The sequence below is a fragment of the Leucopleurus acutus genome (assembly GCF_964270905.1).
Source record: "Leucopleurus acutus genome assembly, chromosome: 5".
Taxonomy (NCBI): domain Eukaryota; kingdom Metazoa; phylum Chordata; class Mammalia; order Artiodactyla; family Delphinidae; genus Leucopleurus; species Leucopleurus acutus.
In genome coordinates this window covers 60,765,399-60,780,577 of record NC_139147.1, presented here as the reverse complement: position 1 = coordinate 60,780,577, position 15,179 = coordinate 60,765,399, and the positions used below count along the sequence as shown (strand labels likewise).

The 15,179-nt window shown below is 40.5% G+C and overlaps 1 protein-coding gene across 22 annotated transcripts in view; it reads left to right on the top strand.

Moving 5' to 3' along the window:
- ZBTB20 (zinc finger and BTB domain containing 20) overlaps positions 1-15,179 on the top strand; it is a 799,009-nt gene that overhangs the window by 730,866 nt on the left and 52,964 nt on the right. The gene's annotated exons all lie outside the window — the stretch shown is intronic.

The window sequence follows — 15,179 nt, the reverse complement described above, 5'->3', positions numbered from 1 at the left end:
AGGAAGGGGGAATTACTTTTTTTACTTTAAACTCATCAAATGCTACAACTGCAAAGAATCTTAAAGACCATCACATCCAACACTCCCATTTTAAATAGGTGAAAAGTGAGACTCAGGAGAAGTTTGATGATTTGTAATATCTACAGCAGTTGACAAACATGGCTGGGGACCCACATCGTCTGATCTACAGGCAGATGCCTTCTAGCCCAACACTGTCATTTCTTCAGTTTCTCTGCAGTCGTTTTGGAGAACTCTAACTTTGTCTTATCCTACCAGCCTTGCTTTGTGTCTCTTGATTATCAACAAGCTTCTTAATTAATTGCTTTGAAGTTTATTTTAAAATAATAAATTGCTGGATTCTTAGAAACGGTTCTAAAAATTAAGATGGGTTCTCAGAAGTATTCTGAGTATTCTACAAATACAGAGAAGCTCACTAGATAAATATAGATGCCTCTTCATCAAAATCCTATCATTCCTATAAAAATGGCATGATCGTATTATTAGATTTTTCAAGGTTTCTAGAGTTCTAGACCTTTGTTGGAAAGCATAAATAGGTCAGACCAGATCTGCTTAGGTATCCCCTCTGAATTGTCCCTGGATGTTCCTAAACTGAGGTGCCTTTGTAAGGAAGTCCTTCCCATTGCCATTAGTATCACCAGCTCCTGCTCTCATCAGCATGGCCAGTTACTACATACTGATTGCCTATCAAGTTGAAAAAAGGCTGTACTTCGTGTTTTACTGATGTTTCATTCAGTGTTAGAAGAGAAAGAACATGGTGAGAGTCTGGTGTAGCCCAGCTCCCTTCTGTGAATAGAGAGTCCGTCACTGACATTAGGCATTCAATAAATGCTTATTGTAAGGGGGAAAAAGCATCCATCATGTTTCTTTTTCAAAAAAATCTCTGGGTCATTTGAAAATATTACCTCTGAGCTTCTGATACAATGTCTTGTGGTTTGTTGCACCACATACGGTTATTATGATCTACTTGTCAGCCACAATCCAGAAATACGCTTACTGTTGCAGCACAAAACAATATAATAATCCACTCTTACATTTTAAATGTGTCTGGCCCACCAAGTCCTAGCTCGAGTGCCAAACACACCGTTGGGAAGGAACTGGCTGACATAGTGCCCTGAAATACCAGGTGAGTGTAATCTCTTCACGCATGCATAGAAGAGCCTGGCTTTTGAGACCATGAAAAGGAGAAGAGGCAAATTATCTGCTCTTCCAGCAGCAGGAATCATTCAACAATAGTAGTCAGAGGGAAAAGTCTTTTGTGAAAGAAACTGTGGTGTCTCGTGGCTGTTTTTATTAAAACATTTAGTTCACCAGCATACCAACTCAAAGAGCAATTTAATTCACAAAGTGAATGAAATAAGAGTCTCGCCCCGTCAGCTACATTCCACTGCTGTTATGTGGGGTGATTTAGTGGTCAAGATCCCTACTATTCTGCTTTTGGATACTTGTGAGGAAAATCTAGAACTCATTTCCTTCAGAAACCGTATCCACATGGCACGTAGCAAGTACTACTAGACAGCAGTAGTAGAGGCTTTGTTATCGACTCCTGCCAGGTTTGCAGGCTGGGATAACAGGACATTAGTCAGTTTCCTTCCTCTTCCTCTCTCCTCTCTTCTTTTTCTTTTCTTTTTCTTTCTCTTCTTTCCTCCTTTTATTCAAAACTCTTTTGCTTATGGATGTAGGGAGTATTCCAAAAGGAAATAGGCAGAATAAATACTATTTTGAGGGCAACATAACCATTTTGACTTATAACTATATCCATATGCCTTTCTGCATTCCTAAACGGCTGAAGAGCAGAGCCCAGGTGCTGGTCCTTAAAGTAGGTGTGTCCTAGGCCATTCTTTGATTTGAACTAGCCGAGTCCACTGTTTCATGTTATTGAACAGTCAAAACAGAGAAGGAAGTTTTCCATCTGTGGTCCTAGCCCAAATGAGTGACAGGATGTAGCCTCTCTCTGTAATTTTCCATGAAGTCCTCCCCTGGTCCAACTTCTATGATATCTAGAGCTACTGGGCTCCTGGGAATGCACACTCCAAAAACATAGCCTGCAGTGATTTTTCTTAGGATGGCCATGATGAGGCAGTGAGGAAATGGAGACATGCATGTTACAAATTTAGATTATTTTTTCCTCATACACTTTTTAACTTGCTATCTAGAGCCATTTTTTTCTCAGTCAAATGGGTGGTTTAAAGAAAAACTTACATTCATAATTTTTGAGTCATTTTTTTCCAGCCTGTCCTTTTATTTTGCTTCTTGGTCATCACTTTAACGGGTGGTGGAGTGGGGATCAGGTACAAAAGACCTCATCTTGTCTTACAAGGCAGAGATTATGCTCATGGGGGAAATACAGGTCTTCAGATACAAGGTTCTCCCTCCCAAAGAAAGTGGCTCAGATAACAGTACCCAACAAGGTATAACCTGACAAGTGGGACATTGCAGCCATGTTTTCAGTGTTTTCACGCTCTAGAATATTATGCAATGACTGTAGCCAAGAACCTTTGAAATATCTCTATCTGGTCACACAAAAAGGAGAGAAGAAAAAGTCCTTGGAAAATTAAACCTATCTGGTGCAAGCTAGTTGCAGATCTGGTGAAACTTCTACCTTCTTCCTATCCCCTGCACACCCTCCCATCGCTGGAGATTGGGGGTTTTATACAGTAATAGGATGCTAGAGAAGGTGTCTGTCTGGCGTGTTTGGATTCCTTGCTGTTTCGAATACTTTGAAGAAGAATGCTTGATTCCTGCAGTTTATAAAACTAGTTTAGTTAAACATGTTGGTCATCAGGCCCTGCGATGCATGATTATTCAATATGTTTTAAAATTGCCCCAAAAGTCAATCATGCTGTCCCCTTTCTCCCTCTGCTGCCTGTCTCACTTTACTGTGAGGCACTGGAAGTAGTGTGTGCGTGTATGTCTGGGAGAAGACAGACTCCCTACCTGTAAATGGCTTGCTATTATTAGACTTGCAGTTACCAGGGGTTATATAAGACAATTGAAGCTCTGTTTTTTAACAGAGACATGATTCATGCTGCTTGTAGTAACAGTAACCACCTCCAAACGAGACAGAAACCAGACGCAGACAAAGGCTGGAGAAATCAATGCCGACTCAGTACAGCCACTCTGCTGATACCCTCTGCCTTTCAATCAGAGCACTTAGGTTATCAGGAGAGGAGGCTCCCGCTCTTTCTGGGTCTGTTCTATCTCCTGGGACTACCAGGCGAAATCATGTGGGCTGGAGCTGTGTACAAGAGAAAACTGGGCCTTGGGAGCAGGGATGTCTGACCTCCCTCCCCAGCTTCCTGTACATCACTCCCCAGGGTCTCTCCTCCTCCTCAGACACACCTGGAGGAACAGTGCTTGTTACCTGCACTGTGGCTCAGAATTCTCTGTGGCTTCTACTCAGCAAAGTTGGAACTCGAGTGTTTGGCTCACCCATTCAAGTAACTTTGCTCCAGTGACACTGCAGCACGCTGGAAGGGGAGAGGATGGAGTGAGATTTGAGCTGCTGCCAGTGCTTTAGTACAGCTTCTCCTCAAACCTGAATGGAAGTGGACTGGCTGTGTTTGTAGACACACATGGGGCCCTTTCCTAATTCCTCCAGTAGCTGTTCTTTGAGACTACACTGATTCAGTACTTCACAGAATGCAAAGCATTTCCACATACATCAGCTTATTTTAGCCTCACAACTTTGGGAGATAGGCCAAGCACATTATTAATCAATACCGTTTTACAGGTGAGAGGTTTTATGGCTAGAAGGTAATTATGTCATTCATTGTTTCCTTGCTTATGATTTTATAAGACTCAGAAAAGTTAGTGACTTGACCATGATCACACAACTAGTACTTATCAGATTCAAGAAGACAAGGTAGTTCTTCTGATTCTCCATCTAGTACTCTGCTTCTCGGATTTGCTACAAAGCTTGTTGGCAGCCATGGCATTTTGGGGGATAAAAAAGGATTTTCTGCTGAAAACCATGGTTTTTAGATTTAAGCTCTTCTGCTCATTAGCTGGGCAACTTAAACCTCCCTCCCCCACCCCAGACTTCTCATCTGTGCAACTCGTGGTGGGGAGAACTCACTTTTAAAGAGTGGCCATGAAAGTACCACGTAAGCTCTGATGGGTCTAAATCAGTACAAAGATTGCCGGTAGTATCCCCCCATCTCCACCACGTGTGACATCAGAAGAGAGATGCAGAGATCTCAAATTTCACCAAGAACATAAAAGTAAACTATTTTTACAACAAAAAGAAGAAATTAAGATACTTTACTGCAGAAACTGCCCATGGCTCTCAGAAAGCAACAGCCTTGACCCAGTGGCCTGTGACACATTCAAAAGTCAGGCTACCCTTCATTTTTACTCTCAAGTGTGTAAATTGTTCAGAAAGCAACTCTAAACAGGGACATGACAGAAAATTAGCTAAGCCATTTAGCTTCACCCACCCAATAATCTCCCACAATAAAAATTCCAGTTTTAAAAATGCGTATTATTGGGGCTTCCCTGGTGGCGCAGTGGTTGAGAGTCCGCCTGCCGATGCAGGGGACACGGGTTCGTGCCCCGGTCAGCGAAGATCCCACATGCCGCGGAGCGGCTGGTCCCGTGAGCCATGGCTGCTGAGCCTGCGCGTCCGGAGCCTGTGCTCCGCAACGGGAGAGGCCACAACAGTGAGAGGCCCGCGTACTGCAAAAAAAAAAAAAAAAAAAAAAATGCGTATTATTGATTACCACTAATAATAAATAATACATTGTTATGAATTTTAACTAAGGACCAACACAGAATTTTCTATTATAGCATTTTTACCATTATCCTACTATTTTCATACATTATATAATACAATATATACCTATTTTGAAGTAAGCCTAAGTAAACATTTTAACTTATAAATAGTTTTCAATTAAATCTTTGGTTTGTATACCACTTTTTATCCAGGAAGATAGCAAAACACTTCACAAGCCATACTTTAATGAAATTCATTTTCTCCTCTACCAAAATGTGAAAATCACATGTTGCTGCAGTTTTAAGAAAGAAAGCTATACTCTGTTTCTCTCATAATCAAACTCCCTGACTGGCCATCAAGAGACCAAATGTTTAGTCCTAGCCTCACTACAAACTCACTGTTAGGGAATCCATTAAGTCCTAACTTCAGAATACATTTTATCTGAAAAACTCAAAGTCCCTTAATATCTGGTTATTGCACACTCGCCTGAGACTTAAAATCTTCTCAGTGGTCTATGTGGTATGACAGAAATAGAGCTTTACAGGAATGATGGAATTCATTGTTTGGGGGTAACATGTTGTGCTAGCGGCAGCCGAGCTGTGTTAACTTCGTCAATGCAACGTGTCTCCAGATTGACCCAAAGAGATAGAGGCTGGAAGATGCCTGGAAGGCAGGAGCACGTTCAGTCCTTTGACGTCCTGCAGGTGGTTGCTACCCTGCAGAATGGCATATTCTGTGTCCCAGGCATGGTGATAAGCAGTGGATCCTCGCACAAGACCGACTTCCTTGTGCAGGAAAAGAGGCTTTCCTTTATCATCCAGGTACACGATTTAATGATCGTGAATGATGACTTCCTCATTGGTAGAGAGGCATTTGTTCCACTGGTTCCTTTCATGGGTCCTCTGATGGTCCTAGATTCTTTTAGTCTTCTCTCCATTTGGAGTCAACTAATGCAAAGTCTCATCTTCACCTAAGAACAGAGCTGCCTTTGCTCTTCTAGATCTAGCCTTCATCTCCCCAAAGCATACATGTTACCATTTGTGGAGGTGATGATGGTAATAATGGATGGTGTTTCTTCCCCACAAGGCGGTGGTACATTCACCTGGGCCTTTAGCATATTAAACTGACCCCATAGCTACAGAAATCAAGTTTTGACCTAACATGCCCCAGTGTTAACTATTTCTGTTCACGGCCTCTAATAACATGATTATAACCCCCTAGTATTGCACAAAGGGCCACCCTAGGTGCTGGAGTTTTTATAATGTATAAACCAAGGTCTATGTCCTAGAGAATTTACATTCTTACCAGTGATAGAGGACACAGGGGTTAAACTACAACCATTTATCTAAGTGTTAAATGAGTAGCAGAGGTCAGCATGGGCTGAGACAGTTTTCATAACAGATACATGATTGATACAGGCCTTGAAAGAAAGGAAAGGCCTAGATAACAAAAAGGTCATAGAGGCCTTCCAAGCAGCCAAAATGGTATGTTCAGAGTCTCAGAGATGTGAACGTGCTTAGTCTTTCTGACATTCTGTAAGTTAACCAGTTTAGGCCAAATGGAGTATTGATGGAAAGGAAATCTGAGAGGGCTTATTTGATACAGATTCAGTGGACTAACATACCCAAGCTAAAGAGTTTAGAGCCAGGGAAAATCCATTAAAGCATCTTCTCTAAGCATATTCTGAAGTTAATAAATGTGCCGGTAGAAAGATGGGGGAGTGGGGGATGGTTCTGTAATCCAGTAGGTTTGGACAATGCTGAGGTCTTCAACACCTTTAATATCCTTATGGGCATTATGAGTTTGTAAGAGAGACATATAGTATTCTGTGTTTCCTGTATTTGTTTGACCAACAAACTTTTTTGAGGTTCTAGTGTTCTATAAAACTCACTTTGAGATATACCAGCTGTAAAGATTTTGAAGGGCAGGAGTAGATGACAGGGAAAAACACTATACTGTTATGATGAATTTAGTGCTGTTATGAAGTACTAATAGTACTACTATTTTTTTCTGTCTTCAAGTACAGAAAAAAAAAAAAAAAGATATCCCTGATGGAACCAAAGGGAAGGATAGAGACCAGAAGTAGAGAGGATAAACTCCAAGATAGGAGGAGAATGTAGAAAAAGGTAAAGATATATCTTTATATATATTTGAGGAATATATATCTTTATATATATTTGAGGAAACAAAATGATAAAACTTCAGAGATATTGGAGAAGGAGATGAGAGCCAGTCAGTGAGCTTACCACACTGGATGCTCTAGATCCTCTTACTAATGTAGGAGGCAAGGTCATCAACTGAAAAAGAGAATGAAGAATGAGACTTGATGAAGTAAAACGTATGAAGAAAAACTACTGTAGGCTTGTACTCAGAAACAGCACTGAGCAAGGAGTACGGGTATGCAGATGGCATGCATGTGCAGGGTTTCGTACTGAGAGTGGGAGGGAATGGTGAGTGGTGCTATGGATTCATAACTGAATAACATGAGAAGAGGCCCTGTACATAGAAGGCCAGGGGAGCAAGGAAATCTGGCGACTTGTTGAGAATAGTGCTGAAATGGTTGATCACGGGGTAAGGTCAGACTCGACAAACATCCGGTGAAGCCAGCAGGAGCCTACTAATGGACCAGGTGAAAAGAGTAGGTTCCTTAGGCATTAAGGAAGGGGAATTCTCAAGCTGGGGTTAGAACACTTGAGGTCAAATGTGAGGGCTCAAAAGAGTAATTTGGAATGAGAACGAGGGCTAAGAAATAGCTGAAAAAGATGATGATAAAGGTCTGTCGAAAAGGTAATGGGTTTTAGGTTGACATATTAATGAAAGTAGGGAGGGAAAACATAAATCAAGCATAGAAGGTTTTGGAAAAGTTTAAAAAAAGATTGAAGAAGGCATTAGTGGACCATGATGGAGAATCTAATACCATAAGCCTATGAGGAGGACCTCAAATAAACCGCAGTGAAATGAAGGCAGGAGATCAGTTGTTTAGTGATCACAGCTTGGTGTAGGTTAAGCCCCAAAGCATTGTGGTTAAAACCTGGCCCTAGAGCCCTGCTTTGTTACCCTCTAGGTTCGTGATCTATGGCAAAAAAAAACCTTCACCTTTCCTAAACGTCAGCTTCCTCATCTATAAAATCAGAATATAATTCCCATCTCTGAAGAGTGAGTGTAAGAGATAAAGTTAAATAATGTACAAAAAGTGCCAAGCACAAGACTTGCTGCACAGTAAGCATTTAATACGGGTAGCCAGATTACTATGGAGGTGATGAAAGTGGGAAGAGGGAAGTGACTTTCATTTTGGAGACAGTGACAATGTGTTCTTCTGGCTAATGCCATTTTGATGTTTCTCCATTTAGCCACAAATGTAATGATTAGTCCAGAAAACATACTCAGTGCGAGGGGCAAAGTATAGATAACTCTGATATAACACCAAATAACATGCTGCACCCTAAATTGTTCTCATGTTGGAATCCTCATTACGGAGGTTAAAGTGACCTTATGACCAGGTCCTGCGGCAGCCTTCTTGGACCGGAAGATTCCAGTATCAAATGACTTAGAGAAGGGGTTTCCATCACCAGGTATTCATTAAAACCAGAAAAAGTATCATCATATGTATAAACACCTATATATGTGTATATATGCACATGTATGTGTGTATGTATATATCTATATCTATATATCTATCTCTCACCTGGTCCCAAAGATCTTTTATTTTAAAAACAAAAATCAACTGTACCTGGCAACACTAAGGCTCCTGGGATGTGCAACTCTTATTAACAGAGTTTATTAATTGTCAAAGAGGAATCAAGATCCCTGTAGAGAAAATTAACATAGATTTAAAGGGACAAACAGTGAGTGGGACCTTCTATTGGCAGGGCTATCCCAGAGGTCCTCAGGCCACCAGAGGTACTTCTTCTGGACATGGGTATTAACTAGTGATTAATTAAGGAGCTAAAATTTTGTAAAGTAAAACATTTCTTGTAGCATCAAAAAGCTGAAGATGGGGTTCCTGATTAGTTTTGCTGGCCATGATTGGCGCCTTATTCATTAAATGGTTTTCTCATCAGTTTCCAGGGAGGTGGGTTTGGTAATATAGACTTGGGAATTTGTTTCAGGTAATTAGTTAAAAAGTTAAAAGTCAAACAGATTTCTTTAACAGGTTTAGTGGTTTAACAGGTTGATGAGCTACTTAATTCCCACATCTTTCTTCTCAGGGGACTATTAGAGTTTTAAAGGACTTTTAAAATCATAAAATTCACCTCCTTTTCTTACAGATGAAAAAGCTGAGCCACCTAGTGGTTAAATGACTCATCCAAGGTCATGCAGCTAGTTCTATGATTTTGCTCTTTCTTTCCTTACTCTTACTTCTTTTTAACGCTCTCCTTTTCTCTTTCACCAACGTTCTCTGCACTCACAGCCATCTCTCTGTTGATTATTTCTTGCATTTATCCTTGCTTTATGAAGTTTCCTGTGCCTCAAATTATGAGCTAGTGGGTCTTTGCCAATTAGTAACCCCTCACCACTAATTCATCACTACATTTGGGGTGAAAAAGGAGGGAAGTGAACAATTTTAAATTTACTGTGATCTTTGAGACAGCTTTCTCTACACCTGGGAATCGCTGTTAGACAATTAAGGTTAGTAAAGCTCATTGAATTTCTCAGAGGAAAGGTGTTATTTGAATTATTACCAGATACTATTGTTAAAAATAACAATAATGCAAAAAAATAGGAACTTCATATGTTAGAGACATTATCATTTTAATTTCCAGTTGTGGGATCCAGAAATGATTTTTTTCACGATGTGCTCTGTGCCAGAAACTCCTTGAATTATGTCTAATGCCTGATGACCTGACAAACTGGCCCAATCAGAAGTCAGGCATGCCGTGTGAGCTGTTAGCCAAGTTTTTCAGCTTGAACTGCTCCTTTGAAAACAACCCTCAGTAGGAAGGTGAGTGTCAGACATAGGACCTGTGGTACCAGATCAGTGTCATCAGCATCACCTGGGAGCTTGTTAGAACTGTAGAATCACAGACGCCATCCCCAGGCACGCCGAATCAGAAATCTTGGGTGATTCATTTGTTCATTAGAGTTTGAGAAAACAAGTACAGGCATCCTCATCTTCAAATAGAAAGAAGCTAGGAAGGAGTTATACTTATTGATAGTTTCTGAAAGAGTTCCTTCACCTGAGATCTGTACTCCCAGTTCTTTCAGTAACTCTGAACCATTATGGAAATAACATAAACCTGCTTCTTGTGCTGAAATCACAGTGGGAACTAGAAATGTGTCCGTACTGTGTTGGAGCAGTTGTTGTGTAGTAAAAAAAAGCACAGATTTAGAGTCAGAAAGATCTGGGTTTGAATTCTGGCCTCACTACCCACAGCTTTCTAATCTTGGAGTGGTTTATTAAGCACTCTGAGTCTCACTTTTCCACATCTGTAAAATGGGTGTACTAACACCTACAGCACAACATTGCTGTGAGGATTAAATAAGAATGAACTTACACATAAAACTTCCTCATGCAGTCCCTAACAACATTTAGACATCTAACAAATTATTGTGACTATTATCTTTTTTGTAAGCCTTTGTCAGAGAAGCCCCATCTGTCATTTTAGAATGATTTGGTGTGATTTCCAAAGGGGAATGGCCATACTGAAATGAGATCTCCACAGAAAGTTCCTCGCAGCAATCTGTGGCAGTGTGTTACATAACAGCTCTGCTCTCTAAGGGCTTCCGAGACAGATCTGCAGAGCTGTCAACAATACAGCAGTCTGGAATGGAAATGACCCACTGTCTCTTCTGCCTCTGGCACCATTCAGAACCTTGCCAGCTGGGCTCCCAGGGCAGAGTCTTTATTACAGTGATGATGTAAGTGGCAGAGAGAATAGCTGGATTTCCAGATTCTGGGAAAAATGTATGACCCCAGCAGCCTTTTACCTTTGATTTAAAAACTGAGTACACTGGATATGGACGCCATTGAAAAAGGATAAATATGAAACCTCTTCAAGTCATTTTCACTGAGTCTTTTTTAGAGTATAACTGCTCTTTAAGTAATGAAATATGACACACCATGCAATAGTTCTAATTAAAAACCCTCGGGTGTGTGCTAAGGCAAGAGGGAAATAAGGAGGATAGAGGTGACAATTTGCCCGAAAGTGAAAGGAAAATCATAGCAAGAGGATGTGAAGCTGAGAAAGAGGAGTGTGATTAAAGGACAGAAAGATTATGTCTCCATTTAATTATAAAATGCACAATTTAAATCGAATGTTAGACCTACTTAAAATGTACTTATGTAATTACACAATGGGTGTGTATGCTTCCAGGTGATTTTTCACTGCAATGTACTAGACATATCGACCAGTGATTTCCTTTATCATTTTAATGTAGTTGCCAAGGGAAGAAAAGAGAAGGAAGCTCTGTCTGGTGAAGGGTTGATAACTGTCCAGCCATGTGATGGTTTAGTAAGAACTATGAGGAACTCTTGGGCTTCCCTGGTGGCGCAGTGGTTGAGAGTCCTCCTGCCGATGCAGGGGACACGGGTTCGAGCCCTGGTCTGGGAAGATCCCACATGCCGTGGAGCAACTAGGCCCGTGAGCCACAACTACTGAGCCTGCGCGTCTGGAGCCTGTGCTCCGCAACGGGAGAGGCCACAACAGTGAGAGGCCCACACACTGCGATGAAGAGTGGCCCCCGCTTGCCATAACTGGAGAAATCCCTTGCACAGAAGCGAAGACCCAACACAGCCAAAAATAAATAAATAATAATTAAAAATGAATATCTGCTTATATAAAAAAAAAAGAACTATGAGGAACTCTTGAGCCCAATTTGCTGTCTACATGGGTGTTACTATTTAATGGATCTCTCAATGCATAGCATGGCTCCACCATACTGGCCAAAGAGAATATAATGACCAGTACCCCGTTTCTCCTCTGGTGAGTAACAGTGAGTACGGTGCTCACCTGGGGGAGACAGGTGAAGTCTTTTAGGGCCAGAGGCTAGTATTTAAGAGCTGAGCTTTTCTGGACAAGTAAAATCTACTGAGATCCCCTGGAAAAGTCTGTTTTCCTCACCTAGGTAAACACTGTTATCCCCACAACGTGTTTTGTTGGGCTTTCCATCTTCAGGAGAAAGAAAATGATTCTGTTTGAGAATGAGGCTAGAGAGGAGATTAAACGATTAATGTTTCATCTACCACAAGAGAAGAACAAGGGACGAAAATTAGAACAGACCTGGGAGCAGTCATCTATCCTTTTCTATGAGTAGATTGGTGATGTAATGAAAGGAAAATAAGTAAAAATTTAAACAAGCCTATAGGATGAATACTGGGCAAAGAGGGGTGGAAAAAGATTTATTGGTGTGGCATAATAGCAAGATTGCCAATAGCCTATGTTTCTATAAGATGAATTTAACCATAGAATTACCACAGCATGTTCTCACCAAGAACTTCAGCTGAACCCACTGCTTTTCCAAAGCATGAGAAATTTCTTCATTCTGCTTTTTCATCCTGAGTTGAATCACCCCAGTGGTATTTGCAGTATTGTCACAATTGTTTCTTCTGGTAATGCTAAAAAGTTTGCTTCCTTGTTCTTTAAACCCACCCTCATTTTTTAAACATCAGTTAACTATAAAAGGACATTTATTAGTTTGATTTATTGAAGTGAATAAGTGAAACAAAGTTTTTCTTTCTGTGGAACCCAGTGTATCGTTGCAGGCTATGCACCCAACCCCTCACTCTCTTTGGTCTGGTCACTGCTGATGGTCTGCTGGGTCTATTGGTGCCAAGCAACACTGGTAGATATTCAGAGATTAGTGACCTTTTCTATCAATTGTCGTTGCTCAGCTGCTAGTAAGGATGTGGCCTTGAGCAAGTCAGTTCCCTTGATGTCCTCATCTGAAAAAAGAGGGGTTGGAGTAGATGAGCTTTAAGGTCTTTCCAGTTCAATCTCAGCTTCCATGACTCTAAGCAAGCATCTTTATTGCTTTTATTTTCTTTAATAAACTTTTTATTTTAGAACCTTTTTAACTTTTTACTTTATATTGGAGTATACTTTATTAACAATGTTGTGAAAGTTTCGGGTGTACAGGAAAGTGATTCAGTTATACATATACATGTATCTATTCTTTTTCAAATTCTTTTCCCGTTTAAGCTGTTACATAACGTTGAGCAGAGTTCCCTGTGCTGTACAGCAGGTCCTTGTTGGTTATCTGTTTTAAATATAGCAGTGTGTACATGTCAATCCCAAACTCCCTAACTATCCCTCCCTCCCCACCCTTCTCCCCTGGTAACCGTAAGTTAGTTCTCTAAGTCTATTTTGTAAATACGTTTATTTGTATCATTTCTTTTTAGATTCCACATATAAGCGATATCATACATTTCTCTTTCTCTGTCTGACTTACTTCACTCAGTATGACAATCTCTAGGTCCATCCGTGTTGCTGCAAATGACATTATTGCATTACTTTTAATGGCTGAGTAGTATTCCATTGTATATATGTACCACATCTTCTTTATCCATTCCTCTGTTGATGGATATTTAGGTTGCTTCCATGTGTTGGCTATTGTAAACAGTGCTGCAATGAACTGTATGCTTTCGGACCATGTTTTTCTCTGGATATATGCCCAGGAGTGGGATTGCTAGATCATATGGTAGCTCTATTTTTAGTTTTTTAAGGAACCTCCATACTGTTCTCTATAGTGGCTGTACCAATTTACATTCCCACCAACAGTGTAGGAGGGTTCCCTTTGCTCCACACCCTCTCCAGAATTTATTGTTTGTGGATTTTTTGATGATAGTCATTTTGACTGGTGCGAGGTGATATCTCATTGTAGTTTTGATTTGCATTTCTCTAATAATTAGTGATGTTGAACATCTTTTCAGGTGCCTCTGGTCTATCTGTATGTCTCCTTTGGAGAAATGTCTGTTTAGGTCTTCTGCCCATTTTTTGATTGGGTTGTTTGTTTTAATGATATTAAGCCTCATGAGCTGTTTGTAAATTTGGGGGACTAATCCTTTGTCAGTCACATCATTTGCAAATATTTTCTCCCAATCTGCGGGTTGTGTTTTCATTTTGTTTATGGAAAGACCTTAAAGCTCATCTACCCCAACCCCTCATTTTACAGGGGGATTTCCTTTGCTGTGCAAAAGCTTTTGAGTTTAATTAGGTCCCATTTGTTTATTTTTGTTTTTATTTCCGTTACTCTGGGAGATGTATCAAAAAAAATTATTGCTGTGATTTATGTCAGAGAATGTTCTGCCTATGTTTTCCTCTAAGAGTTTTATAGTCTCCGGTCTCACATTTAGGTCTTTAATCCATTTTGAGCTTATTTTTGTGTATGTTATTAAAGAATGTTCTAATTTCACTTTTTTACATGTAGCTGTCCAGTTTTCCCAGCACCATTTATTGAAGAGACTATCTTTCCCCTATTGTACAGTCTTGCCTCCTTTATCATAGATTAATTGACCATAGGCATGTGGGTTTATTTCTGGGCTTTCTGTCCTGTTCTATTGACCTATATTTCTATTTTTATACCATTACCATACTGTTTTGATGACTATAGCTTTGTAGTATAGTCTGAAGTCAGGGAGCCTGATTCCTCCAGCTCCATTTTTCTTTCTCAAAATTGCTTTGGCTATTTGGGGTCTGAATCAGCAGACATCAGCTAAGCACTAACCTGTGTTCAAGGCATTGCGCGCTATGGGTACAAAGTAAAAATGGCCTCTGCCTTCAAGAAGCTTGGCGGGGGGAGACAAATTACACAAATAATTATTAGAGTCCATAGAACGTGGGAAGGGAGTGGTGCAAAAAGTGCTTAAGGATTTGAAAAGGGCACTTTCCTTTGGAAAATGTCTCATAAGCGAGGTGGTGTTTGGATGACCCCTAAAGAAGCTCTATGTAGACATTGGGAAAGGGGAGGAAAGACCATGACCACGGTGGGAACAAGTGGGACTTCTGCAGTGTAGAATGCACTGTAGAAAAAAAGAGTAAGAAATTAAATTGGGGCTACATTGTAGGAGCCTAGAATGCCAAGCTGAGAAGTTTGCATTTAATCCAGTAAGCAAAGAGCAAAGGAGTAATGTGTTTAGAATGGTACTTTAGAACAGTAAATGTATTGTTGTTGTGAAGGATGGACTAGAGGTAAAGAGGATCTGAGGGAAGGGAAGCTGGTTAGGAGGCACTCACAGAAGTCTAGGCAACAGGTGATAAAAGGCTCAATAGGTGTTGGGATAAAAAGTGAGTATTGATTCACAGCCTGAGTAAAAACCACAGGAGCTGGCAGCTGATTGGATATGGGAAATGAAAGAAAAGGAGGAACTAAAGAAGACGCCTCGATTGTAGTCACAAGTAACTGGACAAAGATGGTACCAGTAGCAGGAAATGGGAAGGCTGGAGAAGCAACATATTTTGAGGGAAGGGCAATGAATTCTGCTGGAAACTTTCTGAATTAGAAGTGCCTG